The following is a 20,311-nucleotide window of genomic DNA, read 5'->3' as shown; positions in this document are numbered from 1 at the left end:
TGGTTCCTGATGGGCGAGGCTCTGTAGTGGTCTGTGACTGGGCTTGGGTGACCAACTGTCCAGTGGTCCCTGATGGGCCAGGTAGATTGTCCAGATCCTGAAATCCAGAGTTACTGTCATCACTGTGGGCCTCTTCTGTTGGGGAACTAGATAGTGATGGCACCTCCTCTCCAGTGACATTGACTGGGGTACCTTTGGGGATGTTACTGATGTATTATGCTTCATGTTTATGACATTTGTACGTCCCTGGCTTCCCCTCTATGGTTGGTGTTGCCCTGCCAGCTTTTGCTTGTGTATGTTGGTGTATGGTGGGATTGTTAGTTTCCCTATGCTGTGCAAGCTTTAGTGATGAGTGTCCATCCAGGGCTGTGAGGGGTATCCATGCATTGGTACCACATGCAGGGCTTGGCATTGGGATTAGTGTGATGTGATGGTGGAGTGTGTGGGATGGAGTGGAGTGATGGAAGTGAGGGTGAGGGTGTGTGATGGCATGCAGGTATGGGGGCTTATAATTGTTGAAAGTTGACTTACCAGAGTCCAGTCCTCCTCGAACTCCTGCCAGGCCCTCAGGGTGCAGAATTGCAAGTCTTGCTCCTGCCATGCTGTGAGTTGTGGGGGAAGAGGTGGGGGTCCACCGCCAGTCCTCTGTATAGCGAGATGGTGTTTTACTGTAATGGAACGTACCTTCCCCCGTAGGTCGTTCCACCTCTTCCTGATGTCATCCCTTGTTCTGGGGTGCTGTCCCACGGCGTTGACCCTGTCCGCGTTTCTCCGCCACAGCTCCATCTTCCTTGCTATTGATATCTGCTGCACCTGTAAAACAAATAGCTGTGGCACTACCCTGACAATTTCCTCCACCATGACCCTTAACTCCTCCTCAGTAAAACAGGGGTGCCTTTGTGGTGCCATGGGTGTTATGTGATGTGTGTTGGTGAGGGTGTGTTGGGTAATACGTTGGGGTGTGTGATGTGGAGTGTGTGAGGGGTGTATGAGTGTGGGTGGTGTGTAGGTCTAATTGTCGCAGTGGTCTTGGTGTCAGCCTGGTGGCAATGGTTTGTATTTGTAAAGGGTTGTGGGTACTGTGGGTGGGTGTTTTATAGTAGTGTGGGTGTGTGGGTGTGGTGTGTGTATGGTTGTCAGGTGTGTGTTGTTTGAATTGCCCAATGTGTGTACCGCCAGTGGTTTACCGCCATTGAATGTTCGGCCGTGGTGATTCGTGGGTCATAATGTGATGGGCGTTGTTCTGTTGGCATAACGGTGTGGGTTTGGATACCACCAGTTTATCACTGACCTTTGGTGTGGCGGACTTATGTTTGTGGCTGAATAGTGTGTGTGTGTGTCATAATATGGTGAACGGATATCCGCGGCGGCGGCGGTATGTTGGCTGTGTGGGTTTTACTGCCAATGTCATAATAAGGGCCTCAGTCTTTTTCTTGAAGATTTTCTTCAGCAGGACGAAGTCAGTAATCTGATCCATCCTCCCTCAAGCCCTCTTCAGATACATGTCGCAGGAGACCTCAGTGAAGAATTCTACCTTGGGACATAGTCGATTTTTCAGGAGGGAAATCTTTGTCTGGGCTGAAGCTGAATCTTGATCCGATGTCCCTGATGCTGTCCTCGGATACACTGCGTAGAAAGTCCCAGGCAACTTTCTACATTTGGACTTTGTCACATTTTTGCAGCTTTTTCCATCCATCAGCGGTCGACCCTCCATAGCAAGCTGATTTCAATGCAAGATCGTCAGATTCCCTTTCCAGGAGCTCCCGGTGAAATCCTGGAAGTCTGGACCTCCAGAGCTTTTTGGCGGGTCGAATCTGCAAGTGAGGCCGGGTCGCGGTTGAGGTAAACTGGCTTGACTCACCACGGTGGGTTGATCGCTTTATGGAGCATTTTACCAAAAGGTCTCCAATCTTCTCTAAACTTCTGGATCTTCTTCCAGCAGGTCATTGAAGGTTCTTTAGGAGTCCACAGCTCACCGCAAGGTTCCAGATGCTCCGAGTTGCTCCTTGAGGGCTTGGACTCCAACTCCCAAAATGTACCTGGTTTAAACTCCAAAATGACCACTGGACAGTGGTCAGCTGGTCAGTTCCTTCAGGGTTTGACACAGGGGACTCTGGTTATTTATTTTTCACCTATAGCAATCAGGAAGTCCCATCCTGAACCAGTTAAAGCCAGGCAAAGTTCTTTTTGTGGTGCAGCCCAAGAGTGCAGCTTCTGCAGTCTTTCAGAGTGCAATGTCCAGGTGCAGGTCAGGGGTCCAGCAGGGCAGTCCTTCTTCTTCTGATATTGTTCCTTGTAGGGATCTGAGGTGGGGGTTTAGCTCTACCAATTGTATCCTTGCTCCTAGGGTGAAAAGCTGGGGGACTCTTGACCAATTACATGCAGGCTACCCTCCTCTTGGATGAACACTTCCTGGGAAGTGTGGCAAAAATCAATCCCAGGGAGCAACATTCTTTAAAACTTAAAAATGGCAGAATTATTTTTGGAGGTTAGGTCTGGCTAAGTTCACCCACTGGTGTGGATAGGTTCCCTTAACACAGCCCTCTCTAGCCCTCTTCTAATCTAATCGGGGCCAACTGGTTGTCTGGTGTTGTAGGAAATGGGGGGGGGGGTCCTGAGCTGCTCCAACTGTCCTTCCCGCCTTTGAAGTCCAGTTAACTGCTCTCCCCCATCCTGTTTCACCATCTGCTGAGGCAGTTCTCCTGCCTCAGGCACTTTCTTTGTCTTTAGCGCAGGCCACTTCACAAATCATCAAGAAAACCTGGCCAGGCTGCCAGAGGCTGGCCAATCAGAGAAGAGCACTACAGAGCTGAAGTTGGCAACATTCAGGTAGAGTTCTAAAACACTTTCCCTGAGTGATATTAAATTCAACAATGGCAAGTTGTTGGATTTATTATAACAATAAGTTTGATACCAAACTTGATATATCTAGCTCCTTTTGAGACTTTATGAAATAATATAATGTCTCCCTATTTTAGCCTATGGTGCCTATTCACTACAATGAGGGAAAATGAATTTGGATATTTTTCCTCACCAGAGCTTACAAAACATATATTATAAGGTATCTGACTATAGTTACACTGCATCCAACCCTGGGGCACTTAGGGTACACCTTAGGGGTGACTTATATGTAACAATAATGTAGTTTAAGACTTTGGAAGTACTTTTAATTCCAAAGTTGAACCTTAAGATACATTTAATTTAAAAGCAGTCAGCAAGGCTGATCTGCCTTTAAAATGACACTTGGCACATCAGCAGTGCACCTATGGGTGCACTATCCATGCTGGGGTCCCTAAACCTACATGCCCTATCATATACTAGTGACTAATAGGTAGGTTGATACTGCCAATTATAATTAGCCTAATTTGCATAATCATTTTAATCAGAGCACTGGCCCTGGGACTGTTAGTAGTGCCCAGGGCGCCATCAGAATCAGGAAAACACCAACAAAAAGTGAAAAATGGGGGCAAAAACTTAGGAGGCTTCTGCAATCAGCCCAGTTTTCTCACACAAGCCGCAAACCCAGCCAACACATCCAGGAGACTCAGCCCAACCCTGGGAAAGTCTTCCTGGCTTCTCAGGCAAGGAAGACAGTGAGAAAAACCTGGCTGTCCTATTGCAGGGCCTACTCTGCCTTACATCGTCCTGTCATGGTCCCTCCCTCTGGGTAGTGAACCCATTCCAACAGTAAAAGGGCCCGTTTTAAACTGAAACCTTCCTCTATGGAGGTTGTTCTCTCTGCCAACTTGGGTGGTAGAGTGCCCACCTCCCCCAACACCTAGCTTACCCAAAGAGGTTACTGAACACTTGAGCAATCCCACCATGACCAACAGGGTCAGGGGGCCTACTTTGCTCTTGGCACTGGGGTCTGCCTCCCAGGCCAAGTGCAGTGCTGCCATGAAGGCCAGCACCCAGCAGAAGCTACTGACAGCTGTTAGAACCCAGCACCACACCCTAATCTCTCCACTGACAGGTGGGTGAGCTGTTTTAGGGGCAACTGTGGGGTCTTGTCACCCCTCTTGCTGTTTAGAGTGGGGGCTTACCACCTCCTGTGGCAGACACCATTCTTCTAATCCCTTCTGTCAGAGCAGGAGCACCACCCTGCAGCTCGACAGCTGCCTGACTACTCAGGACTTTCATGGGGTCAGGCGAGATCTCACCAGTGCCAACGCTGGGCTCCCCCGCAACTGGGGCAGACAGCCTTGGGCTCACTGGAACTCTCTTTAAGAGTGGCCTACACATCTTTTTTTTTTCCCTTTCCATGGGTACCCCGTCTCCTAACTGTAGGGACTGGCTCCCCTGAGACTTTGGTTGGGGGGAGGCCTGAGCACATTCCCCATCTCAGCTCAGACTGCAATTTAAGTGGAGGTCAGCACAGACACCACCCTAAACCAGTCAAGGATATCCTCCCTCTCTAGGGGCACTATGACTACAGGTTTGGTGGTGAGCTCATCTGTGGCTATCTTGACTCTCCTTGTTGCCCCTAGGACGTACATGTCTGGGCACACCAACCGGTCACTCACTACAGTGTGACTGGCACATGTGTCTCTCAGGCCAGGGGTAGGGATCACATTCACCTGAATGGGGTGAAAGCACCTACTCCCACCCTCAGGGATCACCTGCTTACCATCTGGACCAGTCTACCAGCCCATTGCTATGAGGACCTCATCATCTGATGAGTCCTCTTCTATGGCTATACTGGACAGCGCAGTACAAGCCACCTTCTTGGAACAGGCTGCATCTCCTCTGAAGTGATCTGTGTGCTGACAGTCAAAACAGGCCTTATTGTTCAAGAGCTTCTTTAACCCTATGTCTCCCTGCCTTTGTTTCTCAGAGTGGGAGTGGAATTTGCTCCATTCCTTTTTAGGGTTCTGCTGTACAGAGGGAGTCTCTGTGATGGGCTTACCCCTCCCTCTTTAGTATTTTTGGGGACCTGACCCCCCTTCTTGGAGTCTTCCCTCTGGAACCTGACAACTACTCTGGTTCCCAACCACTCATCAGCTGCCTCCCCCAGCTCAGTGGGTTTGAGTCAGGTTTGAGTCCACTAGATGCTGTTGTAATCTTTATTGGATACAATTGGTCAACATGTGCTCCCTCATGATCTAAGTTCATAACCCCTCATAAGTATTTACTTGGTTACCTTGTATACAGCCTTCTAGTGCCTTAAGTGAGGTGTCCACAAAGTCAACCCATACTGGGTATGGACCTTCTGGGTGTCCCCGAACTTCATTTTGTACTGCTTAGGGTCAGACCAAACCTCTTGGTTAAACACCTCTTCATACTGGGATAGGAATCTGCTTCCCGCCCTCATGGGCAGGAGCCTATCCCTCCAAGATACTGGGGCCAACTACCATAGGAGTGAACCCCAATTTCAAGACTTAACCCTCCTCATCTGGAGATCCCTTTCAAAGGCCTTCAACCATTTGTCTATGTCATCTCCCTCTACATTAGGAGGAACAACCAACTTGGGTAGTCTGGGACAATACCCACTACCCACGGACACCTCAACTTCTCTGCCACTGCCACCATCTCTTTGTTCACTCTTTACACACTTCTTTTTCTCTAAGGCCACCTTCTCTGCCTCCAAAGATATGAGGGCTATCTGCACCTCAATTTCCCTTTCTCTGAGGTCTAGTTCTGCTTCCTCTTTGTCTGATGTCATAGGCCCCCTCTTCCCACTAGCTCTGGATGGGGCCCCAGCTGCTGAAATCACAGTTAGGCAATCATTCTCCTCCTCCTCGAGGTTGGAGAGGACATCTTCCCTCTCCCTTCCTACCTCTGAAGGTTTCTCTGCCTCCATCTGCATTAACTAGACTTCAAGGGACTTGATCAGCACAGTCTTCTTAAGTCTGTTAGCAGCAGGCAATCCCCTCTCTGCACAACAGCCTAAACTTTGCTCCAGTGAGTGTGTGTAGGCTAGTCAGACCAAGCTCCATCGTCTTCCTTAAATTTCGTGTCACTTAAAATAACTTTGCCACCAATTGATCAGAACAATTTAGAAAAATCAAAAATGAAGTAATAAAAAAAAATAGTCCAAATTTGAAAAATCAAAAATACATTTGTTCTAGGTCAGTTTAGAGGCTTTTTAACTTATTTCACATACAACTGTAGTGTGATATTAAATGCAAGTACTGGATCACCACCACTGTGCACCAAACATGTTGGAAAGTGGACAACCAAATTAACAACAAGTTGTGGCTGTGTATAAACGGTGCGCACTTCCAGAATTTCTATTGTCCTGAATATCGAAAGTTCATGATAGTATGTCTAGTTAGACAGAAGAGAGTGCTCAAGTGGTAGTACACCCAGCCACAGGGTGTGGTAAGCTGTTAACCTGAAGGTCACAGTCCATGTATGAGAAGAAGAAACAGCCTGGCTGTTGTTACACAATCATGAAAATTGTACAGTGCTTCCATACAACGTATCTAGTGCGTTTTATGACATCAGAGGATTTCCGCCCTGATTTAACACCAAGGAATAAAGTATTCTCACCTTGATCCTGTGATGAGCCGTGGTTTTCTTCTTCTCATGTTGGAAAGTGGGTTATTGGTAAGAGCAGGTAAGTACCTACACTAAGCAATAGGCCACTAACCACCATTTATGTGTCAATAAATTAATCCTTGCTCAACCTTCAACGAGTGACAAGGCTTAACTTAGGAGATGAGTGTGTAAAGCATTTAAAAATCACCAAACAGTAAATAAATAAAACACAAAACACAATACAATTACAACACCAACTTATAAAAATATTTGTATCTTTAAAATTACACCAAAACGATTAGGTAGGTTGATAATGCCAAATATAATTAGCCTAATTTGCATAATCATTTTAATCAGAGCACATGCTCTGTTTAGAAGTGCCCAGGGCACCATCAGAGTCAGGAAAACACAGGCAAAAAGTAAAAAATGGGGGAAAAGGGTAGGGGGCTTCTGCAATCAGACCAGGTTTCCCACAGCCTGGAACCTTAGCTCATCTGGAAAATGGGTAAATGTGAAAGGTCACTCTTTTATCGTTGTAGGGCAGGCACAGTCCACCATCTACTTAATTTCTGTTCACTCTATTCAAGGCCCATCTTCATGCCTTTCCTTAAGAATTGCCACTTTGTTCAATGCAGGATTGTCTTTAGATTTTTGCAAATGTTAAGTACAGTGGAAGTTTGCTTCCTTCTGGGCACCTCCCCAAAGCTTGCTGTCCATGCAAGAAAGAGTATGATTAACTGATCTCTCCTAGAAGAGGACATTGGTTAAATGTTATGGTCCTCCCAGCTGATGGATTTCTTGTGATTAATGGATTATTGTTGATGTACATTACTGTAGAGTGTCTGGTTTGCTTGCCTGCTGGTCGTCTCTCACAGATTACAGATTTTAATCTATTTATCTTTATCCAAAATTCCATTGTAATGCTGTTTGCACCATCCTAATTCCACTCTGAACAACAAAATATGCTAAAAGAAAACAAGAAACTTGGATGAATGCAGAACTAAAAATGACAAAAAATGAATTGCAAAGCTACAATGCACTTGCCTCAAAATAAACAACACTGACTGCAAACTTTGCCTACACACACATCAAAATATTGAAGTCATCTATCAAAAAGCTAAAAAGGCTACTATTCAAATTGAATTTAGAATCCAAAATGTGAAAATAAAGAATTTTATGAAATTCTCACGAAATGTCATGAGCCTAACTGCACACATCGAAACCATCCTATCTCCCAAGAATTTAATGACAAACTGGCAAATCATTACACAAGAAAAGCAGACATGTTAAATTCCTAGTTAAGCCAAAAGGAAACCACCAGCACTAGTCATTTTCCAGCAATCCCCTCAAGGGTAGGTTAACCTAGTCTGTGCATTTCTTCAAACAGCTATCACAAACTGATTTTATGGATCTTCTCAAAACAAGCAGGGCAGCTGGCTGTCCATCTGATCCTTGTCCATTACAAATCTTGAAGAGCATTGTTGTTACAAACTCTGCTGTAAACCCAGTTAGCACAAACATCAATCTTCTTTGACAATAGAGGTCTTTCCCAAAGCTGTAAAACAGACATAGGCGGTCATTCTGACCGCGGCGGGCGGCGGTCGCCGCCCGTCATGCGGTTACCGCCGAATGACCACCCCGCGGTCAAAAGACCGCAGCGGCCATTCCAACTTTCCCGCTGGGCCGGCGGGCGACCGCCAAAAGGCCGCCCGCCGGCCCAGTTGGAAAGCCCCTGCAACGAGGAAGCCGGCTCCGAATGGAGCCGGCGGACTTGAAGGGGTGCGACGGGTGCAGTGACACCCGTCGCGAATTTCACTGTCTGCAAAGAAGACAGTGAAAATCTGTATGGGGCCCTGTTAGGGGGCCCCTGCACTGCCCATGCCAGTGGCATGGGCAGTGCAGGGGCCCCCAGGGGCCCCACGACACCCGTTCCCGCCATCCTGGTTCTGGCGGTGAAAACCGCCAGAAACAGGCTGGCGGGAAGGGGGTCAGAATCCCCATGGCGGCGCTGGAGGATTCCCTGGGCCAGGTTCCCCTTTTCTGACCGCGGCTGTACCTCCGCGGTCAGAATGGCCCAGGAAGCACCGCCACCCTGTTGGCGGTGCTTCCGTCATCTGCGACGGGTCGGAATGACCCCCATAATCATGACCATTATTAAAGAAAACAAACCTGGATCCACGAGACCCAAACAACTTCAGACCTATTGCAAACAGACCATTCCTCTGAAAACTAACAGAAAGAGCAGTATTCACTCAGACGTATCGATTTATTGAAAATAACTCCATATTTTCTGTCTTCCAAACAGGATTCTGTCCAGGAAGTGGCACAGAATTTGCCCTAATTGCCTTCTGCGATTACCTTAAAAAACAGTAGACGTCAACGGGATTGGTACACTACTTTCCTTGAACCTTTCAGCTGCCTTCGACACAGTGCATCATGACACTCTAATACAAAGACTTCATGAGGGTGGCAGAGAGGGGACTGCTCTCAACTGGATGACATCCAACTTTCAAAACACAACAAATTACATACATACTCTTCTTTTCTCCTCCAAACTGTACATAATAAAAGCAGTGGACCCTCAAGGCTCTCTCTTCTCACCATGCTTTTCATCATCTACATAAAGTCATCACTAACAATGGCCAATGAATTTCAGCTCATCTGCTAGAACTACACAGACGACACAGAAATACATCTTAAACTCGAAAGCACCAAACACATTGGAAACAAAAAAATCTTCAGTTGCCTCTGAACTGTTGATTAGTGAATGAAATGGAGCCATCTCAAATTGAAGGCATCCAAAAGTGAAATACTCACCTGTGATGATTGGAAAAATATGATCCACTCTCCACTTGAGCAACACAAAAGGATGATGGACAGAGTGCTGAACAATGCAAACACTCACCCCTAGTCACAGATCTGGGTTTAATCCATCATTCTTTTGCTTACCATGCCACCCAAGTTTGAACCCAGCCATATGCAAATCAGTCTTGACCCTGTTCCTCCTGGGACAGTCCAGCCCGAACTGCCAAGCCAAGTCCTCACTGAACCGGAAACAAGCATCTTGGGACGGGTTTCAGAGTTTCACGCTTTATCAGCCAAGCTAGCTTGAATCCAGTGGCACAGTTAGAAAGGGACCCACGTCTGGGCACACCCTTCCCACTTAGGGCAACTTTAGCAACACAAAAGGATATTGGACGGAGTGCTGAACAATGCAAACACTCACCCCAGTCACAGATCTGGGTTTAATCCATCATTCTTTTGCTCACCATGCCACCCCAGTTTGAATCCAGCCATATGCAAATCAGCCTGGACCCTGTCCCTCCTGGGACAGTCCAGCCAGAAATGCCAAGTCAGGTCCTCACTGGACCGGAAACAAGCATCCTTCATCAGCCAGGCTAGCTTGAATCCGGTGGCACAGTGAGCAAATGATTGATTGATTGACTGATCACAACATATAAACATGATCATACAGAATGTATCTGTAAATATTAACTATTTAGTACACTTATTACTAACAAAACATCATAAATTTACAAAAATAATAAAATAATAAAAGCAAAGCATACTAATAAATTAATGGGCAAACCAAACACAAATACCATGGGCGGGTAGTTATATTTTGGACCTAGTTTCCATAGAAAAAAGTTTTTTTGACTTGGCTATATGTTTGGTGCTGTTCGACGTATCTTCTTAACATTTTCAAAAATTAGGGGGTCATTCTGACCCTGGCGGCCACCGACCACGGGAGCACCGCCAACAGCCTGGCGGTGCCCCTTAGGGCATTCTGACCGCGGCGCTTTGGCCGCGGTCAGTGCAGGAAAACCGGCGGTCTCCCGCCGGTTTTCCGCTGCCCGTCAGAATCCTCCAAGGCGGCGCAGCATGCTGTGCCGCCTTGGGGATTCTGACACCCCCTACCGCCATCCTGTTCCTGGCGGTTCGCCCGCCAGGAACAGGATGGCGGTAGGGGGTGTCGCGGGGCCCCTGGGGGCCCCTGCAGTGCCCATGCCAATGGCATGGGCACTGCAGGGGCCCCCGTAAGAGGGCCCCGCCTGTATTTCACTGTCTGCATAGCAGACAGTGAAATACGCGACGGGTGCAGTAGCACCCGTCGCACCTTCCCACTCCGCCGGCTCGATTACGAGCCGGCTTCATGGTGGGAAGGTCGTTTTCCCCTGGGCTGGCGGGCGGCCTTTTGAAGGCCGCCCGCCAGCCCAGGGGAAAACTCAAAATACCCGCCGCGGTCTTCCGACCGCGGTACGGTATTTTGGCGGCTCCCGCCGGGCGCGCGGTGACCGCGCCCAGCGGGAGTCAGAATGACCCCCTTAGTGTCTTCTTGGGTCTTGTTGTGCATGGAAAGTTTTGGGGTGATCTGTCAAGCAGGGGCCGAGAAAAAGCATGTTTCCCATGTTAATTCCCATAGAGATTTTAGACATGTCTGCAGCTTGAACAGTTGAATGGAGAGTGGGTGTACACAGATATCAACCAAATTTGGTAATGAGGTTGCTCTTGGTCCAGAAAGCACAGTTTTTGTTATTTGGTGTAGATCTTTTCAGTAGTTTTTGAGTTAGTAAAGGAAATCCAAATTGGTATATTTGGGCGGAGCCTAAGCACAATTGTGCCCTAAGGTAACTAAAACTCACGCCCTCGCCAGGTTCTGCTAATTACCCTAGATACTGCATCGCACATGACATCTTCTATGACATCTTTTGAAAGAATGATATTGATAAGAAAACTGTGCAAGCCGAGGTCGTGAGTTACAATTACCTTAAGGCAAGATTTATAGTTACTTGCAATAACTGTAACTATAACAGCCTAATGTCTATGGTTTTGTGCAAGTAAATTCAGAGCCTAAATATATATATATATATATATATATATATATATATATATATATATATATATATATATATATATATATATATATTCACTTAAATGACTAAAGGTCACAAAGATTTTATAGTTAGATTCTGAATTTGCTCACATAAATGAAGAGAAATTCAGCAGTTAGAGTTATTTCAAATAACTATAACTCATGCGCCCACCATGCACAGTTTTTCTTCAATAATTTAACTTCTAATGTTTCATTGATATTTTTATTGATGTTAGAAAAATTGCCATGGTTGTTGTACTATCTAGGGAAATTAGCAGTACATGGCAAGGGCGTGAATTATAGTTGCCTTATGCCACGAGTTATAGTTATGTGAAATAACTCTAACTATAACTGAATTTCTATGGTTTTGTGTGAGTAAATTCAGAACCTAACTATAATGCCCCAGTGATCTTTGGGTTTTTAAGTGAATTTCTAAGTTTTTTTTAATTCTATTGCCTAACTTTAACGTTTCTGTAACCTTTCAAAATGCTGGCTGCAACTTTCCTTTTCAGGTTGGGGCCAGCTAACACTGCACAGGTGTCCATGTGAGTGTGAGGGTATGTGTGAAAGTATGTAACTAGGTATGAGACTAGCTGTGAGATCATCTGACTGGGTGTGCGAGTGGGTATGACAGTGTCTGTCTCAGTGTGAGAGTGGGCGAGAGAATATCTATTTGAGAGTGACAGTGAGTGCCTTGTTGTGAGGGTGGGTGTGAGAGTGTCTGCCTGGGTGTGAGAGTGGATGTAACAGGGTGTATCTGGGTGTGAAACTGGTTATGAAAGAGCGTTTCTCGGTGTGGGACTGGCTGTGACAGTGTCTGTTTGGGTGTGGGGGGTGTGCCTGTGTATGAGAGTGGGTGTGAGAGGGTGTCTCTGAGTGTGAGTGTGTGTGAAAATATATGCCAAAGTTTCAGAGTAGGTATGAGCGTGTGTCATTGGATGTGAGACTGGGTGTCAGATTGTGTGTCTGCATGTGAGAGCTGGTGTGAGAGGGTGTGTTTGGGTATCAGAGGATGTGAGAGAGAATGTGTCTGTGTGTGAGAGTAGGTGTGAGAGTCGGTGTGTAATTGTGTGTCTGGATGTGAGAGTGGGTGTGAGAGTATGTTCCTGGGTATCAGAGTGGGTGTGAGAGTGTCTGAGTGTGAGAGTGGGTGTAAAACAGTCTGTGTGAGTATGAGAGTGTGTGTAAAAGTGTGTGTCTGCATGTGAGAGTGGGTGTGAGAGTGTCAATGTGTGTGTGAGACTAGGTGTGAGATGGTGCATTAGAGTGTGAGAGTGGGCATGAGAGTGTGTCTGTTGGTGTGAGAATAGGTGTGAGAGTGTATGTTTGGGTATCAGAGGAGGCGTGGGAATGTGTCTGAGTGTAAGATAGGTGTGAGAGGGTGTGTCTGGGTGTGAGAGTGAGTGTGTAAGTGTGTGTCTGGAATTGAGAGTCAGTGTGAGAGTATCTATCTAGGTGTAGGAGCGGGTGTAAGAGAGTGTGTATGAGTGTGAAAGTCAGTGTAAGAGGGTCTATGTGAGTGTAACAGTGGGTGTGAGAGGGTGTATCTGGATGTGAGAGTGGGTGTAAGAGGTTGTGTGTGGGTGTATGAGTGGGTGTGTTTGGGTGTGAGAGTAGATGTGAGAGTGTGTTTCCAAGTGAGAGTGGATGAGACAGGGTGTGTCTGGGTGTGAGATTGGGTGAGTAAGTGTGTGTCTGAATGTGATAGTGGATGTTTGCGTATCTATCTGGGTGTGAGAGTGGGTGTAAAACAGTCTGTGTGAGTATGAGAGTGGGTGTGAGAGTGGGTGTAAAAGTGGGTGTCTGGATGTGAGAGTGGGTGTGAGAGTGTCGATGTAGGTGTGGGTGTGAAAGGGTGTGTTAGAATGTCAGAGTAGGTGTGAAAGGGTGTGTCTAGGTGTTTGAGTGGGTATGAAAGTGTCTGTCTGGCTGTAAGACTGTATGTGAGAGTGTGTGTATTGCTATGAGACTAGATGTGAGAGTGTCTGTGACTGAGTATGAGAGTGTCTATATGGATGCCTGAGTGTGTGCCTAAGTATTTATATATTTATTTTACTTTTTCCGAGATACATGGATCCACCAGGGGCCGTGCTGAGCCCTGCGGTTGGATTAGCAGATCTTCAGAAATCTAAAACAAAAGAAGTATGGATAATTTCAGCTCATTTTCGACTGTTTTCACACATTTGTATGAACACCATGGGGTCAGGGATCATCTATCCTGACCACAACATATCTTATTGCAGTCCACATTTCAGCCCCCATTTCAGCCCTGGGAGCCACTCCAGTCTCCATTTTGTTTTATCAGGAAACGGTCCACGGGGCTGAAGTGAGGATTGCAATGGACATAAAGGGGTCAGGGTAGAAGTCCTCTGGCCCTATGGGGTTGATACAAATATGGTAAAATTGTTGATAATTGGTTGAAAATGCTTATGATCTTTAAATTCTTGATGTTGTCCGAGATCTGCGTACCCATCCACAGGGCACAGCATGGCTACTGGTGTGAAACCATGGGTGGATCCGAGGATCTCGGAAAACATAAAAAAAAAATGTTTATGAATTGTTTACAAATTATTTATAACTAAGCCACATTTATATGATCCCCATGGGAACCTCTACCCTGACCTCATTATGTACATTGTCCCCCACATTTCAGGCCCGTGCCCCGTCCCCGAAAAACAAATGGTGGCTGCAACTTCCCTGTCAGGAAGCGGCCAATCAATTAGATTCTTGCTTTGGCTCATGGATTCACAGTGGATCCGCAGAGGATCTGCATCCCTACATATATATATTATTGGCCTTAAATATCTCTAAAACCAGTGGGCAGATTTACACCAAGTCATAAAAAGAAGACGTTCTGGACCAAGAGCTAGCATTCTGCCAAATTTGGTGCAATTCTGTTTAGTGGTTTGGGCTGCAGTTGTGTTCAACAAGTTGAAAAATCCCATTGATGTAAAATTGGGGAAAAAGTTTGTGGGGATCCCCCTTTTTCTCCCCGCTGACGGATTACCCCAAAACTTTCAGCAGGTGAATCGACTGAAGTGAAAGTTTAGAAAATTGCATAACCATTTGGAATATGACGCTAAAGTTAATGGCAAAACAAAAAATGCTCTATCTATGGAAAAGATATTCCTATACACCTATATTCCTAGCCTATATATATATATACATATATATGCACAATTAGATAAGTGGAAACTTATTAAATGCATACAAGTATATCAAAGTATAACTTTATCATTATTTTCGTATATAGGCAGATCAGTACATCAATAACCTATGATGAATGTAAGTGTATTGGTTATTTTTCTCCAATAACACATATCTGTCACATTGTGTAAATATGATTAAAGCAATTGTGTCAATAAGTGCTTCACTACTGAAATATTGCGGGCCAATCTAAAAAAAAATAAAAAATAGAATAAAAAAACATAATTTACAGCACAAAATGGAAAGCGTGATTTTTTAAATATTTATCCATGCATTTACATATGGGACTTCATCTAATACAAATCTCCTGATTATTTTCCTTAAGAATATCATGTTAAAATCTCTATATATGTATACCTCTTATGTCTGGTTATATATCCACACATTTATATACTTTCCTCCCACTGCAGGGAAAAAAATTAGGGGCCACATGTAGGTAGCTTTTTGCACGTCGCAAACAGCAAATTTCACTGTTTGCGACATGCAAAAAGCACTTTGCGATTCACAAACCCAGTTTTGCGATTCGGTACCAGGTTACCAAATCGCAAAACGGGTTTGCGACTCGCAATTAGGAAGGGGTGTCCCCTTCCTAATTGCGACTTGCAGTGCAATGTAGGATTGTTTTGTGACTGCGAATGCGGTCGCAAACCAATCGCAGTTTGCACCCATTTCAAATGGGTGCTAACTCATTCGCAAAAGGGAAGGGGTCCCCAGGGGACCCCTTACCCATTATGAATGTCACTTGAAAAATTTTTTTAGAGCAGGCAGTGGTCCATAGGACCACTGCCTGTTCTGAAAAAATGAAGCAAAAACGTTTCATTTTTTGTTTTTGCAATGCATTTCGTTTTCCTTTAAGGAAAACAGGCTGCATTACAAAAAAAAAGAACACCTGCTTTATTGAAAAGCAGTCACAGACATGGTGGTCTGCTGTCCGCAGCAGGCCACCATCCTTGTGAGGGCCGCCATTCGCAAGGGGGCCGCAAATTGCGACCCACCTCATGATTATTCATGATGTGGGCATTTGCAACCCCCTTGAGAATCGCAGATGGTGTCAGGGACACTATCCTACATTCGGATTTGCGACTCGCAAATTGCGAGTCGCTCTGATTCGCAATTTGCGGGTCGCAAATCCGAAATTTCGTACATGTGGCCCTAAATCCCTTAAACTTCACCAAACCACCACCCTACGACTCTTTCCATTCCTCTTCCAAAATATGCCCTTCCTCCACCATTTGACCCATCACAAACCTTTTTACTATTATGAACTCACACATGATCCTTGACAAACTCTTCCCCGCTCTATCCATCCTTTATCCTATTCATCCACCTAACAGGTTCTCTGACTCCTCACAAACCCATTTTTCTACTAAAAACTCCCAAATAACCCTTTCCAAATTCTTCCCTCCTCAATCCATCCTTTAGCGTGTTCAAACAACTAACAGACTCACATGTCTATCTCGCCCACCACTTCCAGTAACAATTTATATTTACCTCTCTCCACCTTCCGTTAATCCACCTTTGGGTTCTAGATTAGCGTGCTACTCACCGGAAAGAGACACATAACCTCGTCAGAGGTAGTGAGAGCTACATAAATACAATTGCAGTTGCAACAGGTTTATGTGTGCTTTTTATATGCTGCTTGAAAACATTTTTTGGTTTTTATTATCTATTGTAATAATTTAATTATTATTTATTGTAATGTTTTGAACCTATTTTCATTCATATCTCGAGTATGTGAACACAGTTTGATTGACTTGACTTGACTTGTTCATTTATTCAGGCATACGTTTTAAATAAAAATGCACAATTGCCAATGCCATTAAATTATTTGCTTCAGTGTAATGTGAAAATTCACCTTGCTTGAATATATTGCTTCATTATGTTCTAGCATTGCCTGATATTTTGATTTTCTAGTTATTATTCTTAAATAGTAAAAAGGTTTCATAGAAGTTGATCTCTTGTGTTTGAGGTATTGTTTCTAAACAGTAAACAATGTTTCACAGAACATAGGTTTCTTAGGGGCATATTTATACTCTGTTTGCGCCGAATGTGCGTCAAAAAGTTTGACGCACATTCAGCGCAAACATTGCCCCATATTTAAACTATAATGCCCGACCCCGCGGACGTCAAAAAACCTCTGTGTGCGTCATTTTTTGGATGCAGGAAACCGCCTTGCGTTAATGACATGCAAGGTAGGCGTTTCCGTCCAAAAAATGACCTTAAGGCCTGTGTGCCTTATTTATACTCCTGTGTCATTTTGACGGACAGGAGGGGACGGGCCTTAAAAAACGGCGCCCAGCCTGATGTGCGCTGTTTTTTATCACCTGGGTCAGGGCAGGCTTTAAGGGACCTGTGGGCTCACTTCCATGGTCCCTGACCATGGAAGCAGTCCACAGGTGCCCTCCCCTGCCCCCAGCGACACCCCCTGCCACCCTCGCCCACCCCTGGAGGACACCCATGGATGGGGGACCCATCCCAGGTAGGTACAGGTAAGTTGGGTAAGTATAATTTTTTTTTTTTTTTAAGTGGCATAGGGGGGCCTAACTTGGGCCCCCCTACATGCCTCTGTGCCCAATGCCCATGCCCAGAGGACAGAAGTCCCCTGGGCAGAGCCATTGGGCAAGGGGGCATGACTCCTGTCTTTGCTAAGACAGGAGTCATTTAAATGGGGGTCGTGTGTCAAAAAAATGGCGCAAGTCCAATTTGAGCCATGATTTTTTACTCTAACCTGACTTGCACCACTTTATGACGCACAACCCCCATTTTCCCCTACGCCGGCGCTGCCTGGCTAGAGTCATTTTTTTTTACTCAGACCAGCCGCAGCGCCGGCTAACGTCAATCCTTAAATAAGGTGCCCGGATGGCGCGTAGGAATGACATTAGCCTGCGGTAAAATTTTGACGCAAACCAGCGCCGCCGCTGGTTTGCATCAAAAAGTATAAATATGGGGCTTACTACCGGAAGGCCTCAGGGAAAGATGTGCACACGAGTGAGCTTTAAGGGAGGCTCTAGAGCTGTATAGAAAGCAGGCAAAGTGGACAAAGAATGTGTTCCATGTGTGATTCCCCTAAGGAGTGATCCCCAAGTTCAGATTCATTATCTTCTAAAACCAGCAGCTAAGCGTGATATGAAAGCTACTTCAAATCAATAACAATATCAAGATGTAATAGTGCTCTTTCATTCAATATTGAATGCTTCTCTTTTTCTGGTGTTAAATCCTGACAATTCATATAGAATACTTTTAGATTTTAGAAATTAAAATGCACATTCATGTGCTCATGCATTGCAAAATGCTCACAGCACTGGGCCAACAAGGTATAGGTCAGGAAAATAGAATAAACAACACTAGATAGATCTATTTGATTTTTTGTGAAGAATAGTGCCTGTATTCCAGTGTCAACCTGCTTTTTTCATTTTGCAGTTGCATACATGATTACCTTAGGGGTACAATAATAGCCCTGCACTCTTTGTAGCAAGGAGTACGGAGATCTTACATGAAGATTTTAAAATGCTATCATACATTGATGACATCTACATTAAAGATTTTTGCTTGATTGAATACCTAGATAAAATGGCCCGGATAGTGACAATCTTAGCCTAACATTGAATTAAATTAATTCAGTAAGGTAAAAGCCCAAATAGGGTTTCTTATCTTTGGTAGAGCTTACTTGCCGCAACATGCTGAGTGCCCTAAGCCCTTGTATGGACTAATCATTACATGTTTTCTGAAAATAATTGGACACAAGGACACATACCTATCTTACACACAGTGCAAACATATATGTTAGATGCAAATTAAACAAAACAAAACAAACCTGGTAATTAAGACAAAAAATCACTTACAAATAATGGGTGGAGCAACCTATACCACACCTATTACTTCATTGTGGAAAATTAATTTGCAAGAAGAAAGTGAAACATATGGTTGCACAAGTCTGAAGGATCCACCACCATTGACCCTCTGCTAAGCAAAACAAAGTTTGCTCAAAACTATATTTTCACTCAGAACTCCAAAGCTGGTCATTACGATTAATATTCAAACCTTCATAAAAATTGAGAATTGTCTCTGTTCAAATACTGTCACACAAATGTCTGGATTCAGTGTCTGTTAAATTCTTTATTGGGTATCTTCTTATAGAAATGTATTGATTGCATCCATAGCCACTGTTTTCATCCCACTTGGTAGCTCTTCAGGGCTATAAAACATGCACATAAAACTTATGTACAATTTTATCATTTAAATTTAAAAACACTGTATACATGATTAAAAATGTAGGCCCTCATTATGAACATGGCCGTCCGGACCGCGATGCCGGTAGTGGTGGAAATTAAAACCACCGGCATGACGGTCCGGACTGCCATATAATGGACATGGTGAGACCGCCACAGGGGGAACTCAGCCACTGCCAGGCTACCGCCACCAGGCAGCCTGGCGATGGTGGAGTTCCTTATCCGACAGGGCAGCGCTGCCCGCTGGATAATGAACCTGTTTCCCCCCAGCCTTTCCCTGGTGGTTTAGGCCACCAGGGAAAGGCTGATTGAATGGGTGTCCCTAGGGCCCCTGCACTGCCCATGCACCTGGCATGGGCAGTGCAGGGGCCCCCATGCACAGCCCTGTTGCACATGTCACCACCCAATTTACAGGCAGTGACATGCGTGACGGGTGCTGCTGCACCCACCTCACTGCTACATTGCTGACTGCTCCATGTAGAGCCTTTGCCGATGTACAGGCCCTGCATTCCGCTGGACCAGCGGGCGGACACACTGTTTCCGCCCGCCGGCCCAGCAGAATGTTGTTTATTTGGCCGACGGGTTCTTCAATGTGCTGGCGGTCATTGTTTCGACTGCCAGCACCGAAATCCCACTGAGTTCGTAATGAGGGCCATAAACTGGGTCACAATATAAATTTGATAACAATAATTACTATTCAATTCATTTTTCTTGATAGTGACAGAAATTATAAATTTCACAATGAACAGACAAGTCTAGTTATTTACAGAGCTGTACTTTCATCTCTTAAACACAGTTGCTGCGAGGCGCCTCAATTTTATCCCGAAAAATAGAACAATGCCTTAGGCCACTATCAATGCTGTAATCAGACAGTGTCCAGTTCCAGTGAGACACAGGTAAGAAGATATCACTGCCTCCCACATCTCATACTATTGTTTGACCTATCATAAGTCTGTCATTTTCACCTAGTGTATGGACCCTGACTTGTCACTTTGCCTTTCCATTTAACAGATGTGGGTCCCACTTTGTGACCTCTGCTATATTTCCTCATGGACTAGAGCTGTGTTACATCGGTATGTTGACATTTAAATTGACATTGCTATATTCTATAGTTATTGCAATTACAGATTTGTGAAAGCACAGACTGACTCCAGATTGTTTGGTGATTGATGTGTGTTTATTTTTGTTCAAGTAAGTGGAGGGGGTTGTAAAATGGTCAGGGGTGATGGTGGAGGAATGTCCATGGCAGAGGCCAGTCTATTTGTTTCACAGGTGCATTGTCCAAAGGGGCATAGGAAGTGGAGCAAGGGCAGATGAAGAATGGACAGGGTGACAAAGTGGGACAGAAGGATGACATTCACTGGGGTCTCATTTCCTGGCGGGGGTCTTAGCAATGTTCTCAGTCTTGTTCCTGGATCTCAGGGACCGTTTGCAGGGTGGCTCTCCATCTGCAGGGGGTGGGGTGCTGGTGTTGTGGTCCTGTGGCGGTGCCTCCTGTCCACTAGTGCGCTGGAGGTGGTGG

This window comes from Pleurodeles waltl, chromosome 2_1, assembly GCF_031143425.1.
Source record: "Pleurodeles waltl isolate 20211129_DDA chromosome 2_1, aPleWal1.hap1.20221129, whole genome shotgun sequence".
NCBI classification, from domain to species: domain Eukaryota; kingdom Metazoa; phylum Chordata; class Amphibia; order Caudata; family Salamandridae; genus Pleurodeles; species Pleurodeles waltl.
Note: the sequence above shows the minus strand (reverse complement) of the source record.